The 9267-nt window shown below is 39.1% G+C and overlaps 1 non-coding gene across 1 annotated transcript; it reads left to right on the top strand.

Moving 5' to 3' along the window:
- The first annotated feature begins 7708 nt into the window (after window positions 1–7708).
- LOC125494483 (small nucleolar RNA R71) lies at window positions 7709–7814 on the top strand. The gene has a single exon (XR_007270731.1). It is a non-coding gene; the product is annotated as a small nucleolar RNA R71 (small nucleolar RNA).
- The last annotated feature ends 1453 nt before the right edge of the window (window positions 7815–9267 follow it).

The following is a 9267-nucleotide window of genomic DNA, read 5'->3' on the forward strand; positions in this document are numbered from 1 at the left end:
AGATCAAGTGATGTACTCCAATGCCAAAATCACCAAGTTAACACCCAATGTGGTTGATTGCACGCTTTAATTTCACCCAATAAGCTTCAAGGTAAAAAGCCCCAATTTCTAGGGTTTATGGTGAGGGTTTGGTTGTGGGGGAATTTGAGTGAGAGGGGGCGGGGGGTTAGGGTAGATTGTGTAGTAGAGGGAGGTGAAAAGAAGTGATTTGTGAGTGGTGAATTTAGTTGGTGGTGGTGAGTTATGGTGGTGGTGGGAGAGTAGTGAGAGAGGGAGGAGAGTTTTCTGAGAGAAGAAGAAAGGGAGTAGAGAGAATAGAGTGAAGAGAGAGAGAAAAGAACACGGGTTTAACCCGTAGTTCACTTACCTCGAAAACCGCGAGTCACGCTTTTCGCCGCGAGTTGCGGTTAGCTCTCGACAATTTTGCAGCGAGCTAAGGCGTCGACCGCGACTCGTGTTCTTGGAGATATCTTGCAACTTCAATCTTCTGTTTTTTTTTAACCTAAAAACACACCAAAACAAAAGCAAATACATCAACGGGAAAAAATAAAAAAAAATGAAAGTACACAAAAAAAAAATAAGAAAATGAAAGAAAAAGGTGTACAACTCGGGTTGCCTCCCGAAAAGCGCTCGTTTAAAGTCAATGAGCTCGACTCCTTAAAGATCAAGTGGTAGTTGGTGGAAGCGATAGGCAGTAGACTTGCTTGCCTTCGATAGGATCACCCGTGACATAGTGCTTGAGGCAACTTCCGTTCACCATAAAGGAACCGCTTGTTTCACTAGTGACTTCCACTGAACCATATGGAAAAGCTTTGGTGACCCGAAAAGGTCCAGACCACCTAGAACGCAGCTTGCCAGGAAAAAGCTTCAGTCGAGAGTTGAAGAGGAGAACGAAATCACCGACATGGAACTCTCTTCTCATAAGCTGCTTATCGTGCCACTTTTTAGTGTGCTCCTTGTAAATGCGAGAGTTCTCATATCCATCCAAGCGGAGTTCATCAAGCTCATTCAGTTGCAAGGCTCGGCGTTCACCTGCTCGATCAAAATCATAATTTAGGCTCTTGATAGCCCAAAATGCTTTGTGCTCTAGCTCGACGGGTAGGTGACATGCTTTTCCATATAATAGCCGATAGGGTGTGGTACCAATAGGAGTTTTGAAGGCCGTCCTATACGCCCATAGCGCATCATCTAACTTAATAGCCCAATCCTTTCGCGATCTAGCCACAGTCTTTTCAAGTATAGCTTTGATCTCCCTATTTGAAATCTCAACTTGTCCACTAGTTTGTGGGTGATAAGAGAGACCAACACGATGTTACATACCGTATTTCTTGAGGAGGGCCTCGAATTTTCGTGTAATAAAATGACTTCCTCCATCACTGATTACAACGCGGGGAACACCAAAGCGGGGAAAAATTACCTTCTTAAAGAACTTGGAAACAACACGGGCATCGTTTGTTGGAGAAGTTAGGGCCCCTATCCACTTAGATACATAGTCCACGGTTACCAATATGAACTTATTCGAATAAGAAGATGGGAATGGTCCCATAAAGTCAATACCCCATACATCGAATATCTCAACCTCGAGAATGAAATTAAGAGGTATCTCATTCCGGCGCGAAATATTTCCCGTACGTTGACATCTATCACATGCCTTGACAAAACGGTGAGCATCCTTGAACAGGGAAGGCCAATAAAACCCGCATTAAACAGCTTTGCAGCAATTTTAGAGGTGCTAGCATGACCTCCACAAGGCATATCGTGCCAGTGAGATAGGATAGAAATCACCTCCTCCTCCGGTACACAACGGCGGATGACCCCATCCGCACAAGACTTAAAGAGACAAGGATCATCCCAGAAATAATGTTTGACATCATGAAAGAACTTCTTGCGCTGATATGAGGAATAATCGGGAGGGGAAACTCCACTAGCAAGAAAGTTCACTATATCGGCAAACCAAGGAGACTAACCAAATGTAGTAGAGAAAATACCGAACAACTGATCATCAGGGAAGGAGTCATCGATGGGTAGATCATCTTTTCTAGCATCCAATGTGAGACGAAAAAGGTGGTCAGCTACAACATTATCAGTTCCTTTTTTGTCTTTGATCTCCATGTCAAACTCTTGGAGAAGTAGTATCCAACGAATCAAACGGGGTTTTGCATCTTTCTTGCTTAAGAGAAATTTGAGGGCCGCATGATCTGTATGTACTATCACCTTTGATCTCACCAAATAAGACCGAAACTTCTCCACTGCAAACACAACGGCTAGCAATTCCTTTTTCGTGGTGGTGTAGTTCATCTGAGCACCATCTAAGGTTTTGCTAGCATAGTAAATGGCTTGCATTTTGCCATCACGCTTTTGTCCCAACACAGCACCCACAACATGGTTACTGACATCACACATCAACTCGAATGGGAGGGTCCAATTGGGAGGTTGAATAATAGGTGCAGAAATCAATGCATTCTTCAACCTGTGGAAAGCCTCAAGACAAGCATCAGTAAACACAAACGGGGTATCTTTGGCTAGGAGCTCGGTCAAAGGTCTAGAGATCTTAGAGAAATCCTTGATAAAACGGCGGTAGAACCCCGCGTGACCAAGGAAACTCCTCACCTCCTTTACATTGATCGGGGGTGAAAGCTTCTCTATGACTTCGACTTTTGCTCTATCCACTTCGATACCCTTATCAGAAACCACATGACCCAAAACCACTCCCTCTTGCACCATGAAATGACACTTGTCCCAATTGAGCACTAAATGGACTTCTTGACACCTACGTAGTACTTTTTCAAGATTTAGCAAACATGAATCAAAAGAAGTACCATAAACAGAGAAGTCATCCATGAAAACTTCCATAGAATGCTCGATAAGCTCAGAGAAAATAGCTGTCATGCATCGCTGGAAGGTTGCCAGAGCATTACGTAGTCCAAATGGCATCCGTCGATAAGAAAAAGTGCCATAGGGACATGTAAAAGTCATCTTCTCTTGATCGCTTGGATGGACGGGGATTTGAAAAAAACCAGAATATCCATCCAAGTAACAAAAGAAGGAATGTTTTGCAAGACGCCCTAATATTTGATCAATAAAGGGGAGAGGGTAATGATCCTTACGTGTGGCCTTGTTTAACTTACGGTAGTCGATGCACATTCTCCATCCAGTGACAGTGCGAGTAGAGATAAGTTCACCTTTATCATTATTCACAACCGTCATGCCGCCCTTTTTGGGAACAACTTGAACCGGACTTACCCACTTACTATCAAAGATAGGGTAGATAATGCCGGCTGCAAGGAGTTTCAAAACTTCCTTCTTCACAAATTCTTTCATATTAGGGTTAAGACGACGTTGTGACTCAATAGAAGAAGCATTTTCTTGTTCTAGCAAAATTCTATGAGTACAAAAAGATGGACTTATCCCTTTGATGTCATCAATAGTATAACCAATGACATTGATATATTTGCGAACAAGACATAACAATCGTTCAAGCTGAGAGTGATTGAGTGCACTATTGACAATAATGGGGAAAGTTGAGTGTTCACCCACGCACAAAATCATATTTCAAATGAGAAGAGAGGGGTTTCAACTCTACCTCAGGAGGCTTAGAACACTCCCAAAGGAAATCTAATAGACCTATCTGCTAGTTGCAGAGAGACACGGGTAGGACTAAGATCACTAAAGTTAAGCTTCTTGAAAATAGTATTAGGCATGAGGCTCACACTAGATCCAAGATCACAAAGCACCCTTTGAATAGTCACATCTCCAATGGAACAAGCAATGGAGAAACTCCCAGAATCACTCAACTTTGGAGGAAGCTTGTTAAGAAAAATAACGCTACACTCTTGAGAAAGTGCCACTGTAGAAGCTTCACAAATTTTGTTCTTACCGGATAAGAGCTGCTTCATGAACTTAATTAGCATATGTAGGAATCTCAGAAATGGCTTCCAGGAACGGGATGTTCAGGTGCATACCTTTCAACAACTCAAGAAATTTCCCGTATTTCTTCTCTATTCGTGCCTTTGCCAGCCGATGGTGAAAAGGGGCCGGCTCAACATAAACTAGAGAGGGCTTGGGTGATGGTTTTTCAACCTCTTCAATAGGGTCTTCCTCCTTATCAACTACATCACCAACACTCTCAGATGTGTCTCCCACAGCCTCTGATGGTGTCACAATTGGCTTGCTTGGTGCCTCCAAAGTCTTTCCACACCTCAAAGTGATTGCACTCACATTTTGATGCCCCTTTGGATTCGGTTCCGGCTGTCCCGAAAATTGAGGTGGTGCTTTTTGAAGTTGAGTCCCCTGTTGGGTCACGTGAGACATTTGTTGGGCAAGTTGTGCAATTTGAGTGTCAACGATCTTGTTATGCGCATCCATTCTATCAAACTTTTTATTCGTTTTCTCGTAAGTGGCTGTAACAACCCGAATCTACAACCAACCTAATTAGGAACTAAACACAGCGGAAATCCTAATCCGAGCCATTACCATCACACTCACCACGAGTGTGGACCTCAAAAACCTTGACTTATTAAAACTTTCAGACGGTAATGACTATATTGAAACCTCTAATAAACTACATTAAGTGATCCTCAAATATTTTAAACAACTAGATATGTTACTAAGATTCTACAGAAAATTCGGCAGAGTTCCATTTGTAATATGGACCGCCTAAAACTTAATTTAGGACTCGCGTCCGATTCGTAATCCTGTATCCTCAAAATCCAGCAACCCAAACAAATCTAGACTTTACAAATTCAAACCTTTTTAATTTAATTACAAATTAACTATTAACTATAATATTACAAAGTTGATCGTCCTCGCTGCGATACAAATAGTATAAAGCATACAACAAACTTCCAACATCAAACCTTCTTCATTATACATTACCTTCATGTACCTGCATATATCAGCCATGTAGTATCAGCCAAACTGGCTGAGCAAAATTTCATACTAAGAAGCCAAACATATATACAGGTAGGATATAACAAACATATCCTACAAATCATTTACTTTCAAAACATAATACTAAATACAGCTTTATAAAACCCGTTTTCCTCTCTTTGTATTTCTTTCCAAAACGTTTACATTCTTTCTTTTTCTTTTTGAAACCAAATCTTTTCTTTCCTTTTCCTTTTGAAACCAAATTCTTTCTTTCCTTTTTCTTTCACAAAATATATTAAAAGTCTCAAAGTTATAAATCTAGAGAATGGAACAACTTTTATTTCCATTGGGCTAGCTAGGCCCTCCGGATAAAACTAAGACAAAGATCCCTAGTGTGCACACCCTACAAACGGCCAAACTGTAGCAGAAGATCAGAGTCTGAGGTACTGATCAACGTACCCCCACAAACTATTCTATAAAATCGAGCCCAACCCGACAAAGTTCCATTCTTTGAGATGCCACACAGGCAATCCCCACAACTTTAAAAACACAAAACTATTTCACATAATCTTTCCATAAACTTTCCTTTAACTTTCTATTTGTGGTTCGGAAACCAACATCTTTATCTTTGGAGGAACATCCTCCCTTACCAACCAAACTTTCTATTAATGGAGGAACATCCTCGTTTTCAAACTACTTTTAACCAAAATGAGATACATACCTCTTCAAAACTCTTCTCTAACAACAAGAGGTTTAGTAAGAAATCTTACCTTTTGAAATACAGCAAATCAACTATCTCAAGCAGTCAATACGGCTCCTCAATGAAACCGGAATCTACAATGTAAACATATATGAATTCATTAAGTAATAATAGATTTGGCTTAACTAGTTAATGAGCTTTGCTTAACTCTAGTTTTATAAATTATGAGCCTCACTTCAAATGACATAACTAACTAATACTAACAATACTAAAATCTCTCTTAGTTTATATAAAACCAACACCTAAGCTTCATAATGTATATGTAGATACTTAAAAATCCATTAGGAAAAACATTCAAACTTAAAACACTCGAAACTAAATTTATTAATTTCAGCAGAAAATTAAAATGGGCATAACTTCCTCATTCGAACTCCGAATCAAGCGTTTCTTGAGCCTAACTTGAGTAGAATTTCGATATGAACAACTTTTGTGAAATAGTATTTTTGCGCAAAATGCCCGTAAACTGTTGAACAACATGAATTACGAAACTGACCTGTGATTTCTACGAATTACAACACTTTATTGTTCTACATCGCATTAAGATACAAACCTTCCATTCAATCAAACCTCAAGCCATCCCAACTCACACTAACAAGTTTAATCGTCATTTTACCAATCCAAATTAACTATTCTACTAAATCAATTCATACTCACAACCTTCAAATTATAAAAAAAAAACCCCAACTCAATTTGAATCACAAACCCTAACTTCATTAACTTGGAAAAAAACTGAAATTAAATTAAGAACTTAACTTACCCACTATTATGGAAGATTAAGCATGAAGTAAGCCTGTAAATTTGATCATAAAATGCGCACTAAACGCCCTAAAACGAACAAAAACGTGCTTTTACTCCCTCCTCTTCGTGTGCCTTCTTTGTCTCTTCCTTCTTGTACTGTGCGTACGTGCATCTACTTCGACGCCATCGACGCCGTGAATGGCTCGCCGGAGTCTGCCATCCTCCACTTTCTCTTATCTTTCCTTCGATCTCACTCTTCCCTCTTTCCTCCTTTCATTTCTCTTTCTCTGTTTTCCCTTTACTGAAGAAACCAATATCACGTTTCTTTTTTTTCTCTTTTGTTTTCTTTCTTTTTGTTTTCTCTTTTTTTTTCCCACTTAAATGACTCACCCCTACCTCCTTTCCTTCCTTCCATATAATTTTTCCCGTCTATTTTTCTTTTTCCTTTTTTTTTTTCTAGTTTAATATAATTAAACCTTCTCCATTTGACTATTTGGTCCAAATACCTTAATCCATCTCTTTTTATATATATATCTAAGCACAACTATTTACCTTTTGAAATAAGATAAGAATACTAATACAACTTCATATAAAACAATAATAACTCGTACTTGTTAAAAAAAAAAAAACTCAATATTTCTCAAATTAATTCCATTACAACAAAAGTTCAATAATTAAATATAATTAGCTTTTCAATAAGTGTATAACCAAATTCAACTTATTTTTTTTATAAACTCGGGGAGTATTAATGTATAATCACGTTAATGATCATACTTAGCTATTAATAAAATGCTCTTTAAAAATAGGGGGATTATAGTTGCAAGGAGCCTTTTTAGCAGGGAATCGTTATACGACTTTTGTGGAGGTTGTTGAGATGATTGACCCGGTTGCTTCTGTTGGAACCCAGGAGGATTGGTGTTGCGTGGGGCTCGGGGTTGATTGTTGCTCGAGGAGAAGTTCTCATGATTTCTCCAACCTGGATTGTATGTGTTGGAGTAGGGCTTTATAAAACTCATGTCTCCAGAAGTGGAACTCGGATGACTCCCTTGAAAAGCATTCATCTCGACACTAGGACCAACCGATATATTTCTAATCTGTTGAGAAAGAGCATCAACCTTACTAGAGAGCGACGTTAGTGCATCGACTTCGTACTTGCAACCTTTCTTCGATGTGGACCGTTCACTGGACCAATGATAACTGTTAGCTGCCATCTCTTCAAGCAAAGCCTTGGCTTCAACAACCGTCTTACCCATGATAGCACCCCCTGCTGCAGCATCAATAGAAATCCGAACCTCATGAGCCAACCCATTATAGAATGTCCGGATAAGGAGCCATGTTGGAATCTCATGATGAGGACACTGCCTTTGTAGATCCTTGTACCGTTCCCAAGCTTCATAAAGTGATTCACCATCCAACTGGGTGAAGGATGTGATTGCATTGCGTAGCTTGGCTGTCTTCCCAAGAGGAAAGTACTTCTGACATAATGCAGTAGCTAGAGCAGTCCAAGTTGTGAATTTATTCGTTTCGTGACTCTTCAACCATTCTTTTGCTCTGTCCCGCAAGGAGTAAGGGAATAAGCGGAGGCGAAGAGCTTCATCGGAGGCTCCATTAATCTACACAGTATCGCATTTTTCAAGGAAAGCGTTGAAATGTTCATTTGGATTCTCCATAGGACTGGCGCTAAACTGATCTTGTTGAATGAAATGGATCAACTGGATCTTGATCTCAAAGTTGTTAGCCTCTACAGCTGGCCTAGCAATGCTAGATGTAGATGTGACATCTGGCATATTATACTCTCGAAGAGGACGAGCCATCAGTTCTCTCTATAAATTTTCTTGCTCCCTTCTTCTTCTCTCAGTGTAGAGTCTCCTAGTTGTGGCTTCTATCTCAGGATCAAAGACCACACGATCTACAGATCGCGATAGCCTGCGCATTCAGAAACAAAAGCTAGTGAAGAAATGAACAAGAAACAAAGTAACAGGTGTAATCTATTAAATCTATAATCAAAATAATTCTAATCCGTAGCCTCTCCGGCAACGACGCCAAAAACTTGTTAGGGTTATATTTTAAATACCGCAAGTGTACAGTGTCATAGCACATACTGGTCGAACTCAGGGAGGTGCAAGAATAGTCATTACTTGATTCTAGATTATAAAATAGTTACACAATCCAAAAGTGAAGAATAAACTATGAACTAAGAATAAACTAATGATAAAATTGAACAACTTTGTGAATAAAATAATTAAAACACTAAGGTTAAGCATCACCACTAATATAGATTGATCAAAACATAACTCGCTTCCCAATTATTCAATTATAACTTAGGTGAGATTGACATTCCCTTATGACTTAGCAATAGAGCACAATTGCGAACTGAAACTAGATCCTAAGTAATCTATCACTACCTAAAGTTCACTTTCATGATAACAAAAGGCCTAACCAATGTGTACATCTCCCATTTTCATGACCTACATACACAATTAGAAGCATTAAGAGCCAATGTCAAAAAAAAACCCAATTCCAATTCTCGCCTATTCTCATGGAAGAAGTTGAATTAATGACAAGGTGATCCTAACTAAGACCCAACTTTCGTTGATAATCTCAATTGAGAGAATAACAATTTAGCAATCAAACATATAATCCTAATCCCTAATCCAACTCTCATTGACAATATAAATTAGGTATAAATGAGACGCACAATTGACTACAATAACAACCTTGTCAAACCCTAAGTCTATAATTCAATAAAACGGGAATTAGAGCGACAATTTACATGATCAATTAATAATAGGGCTCAACATAACCTTAGATAGAAAAACTACTCACTAATCATAGCATATAAAACAATAAATAAAATCAAAGACATGATTAAGAAGATCAAAAGGAGAAGAAAGAGTAAA

The sequence above is a fragment of the Beta vulgaris genome, chromosome 1 (genome assembly GCF_026745355.1).
Source record: "Beta vulgaris subsp. vulgaris cultivar EL10 chromosome 1, EL10.2, whole genome shotgun sequence".
In the NCBI taxonomy this organism is placed as follows: domain Eukaryota; kingdom Viridiplantae; phylum Streptophyta; class Magnoliopsida; order Caryophyllales; family Amaranthaceae; genus Beta; species Beta vulgaris.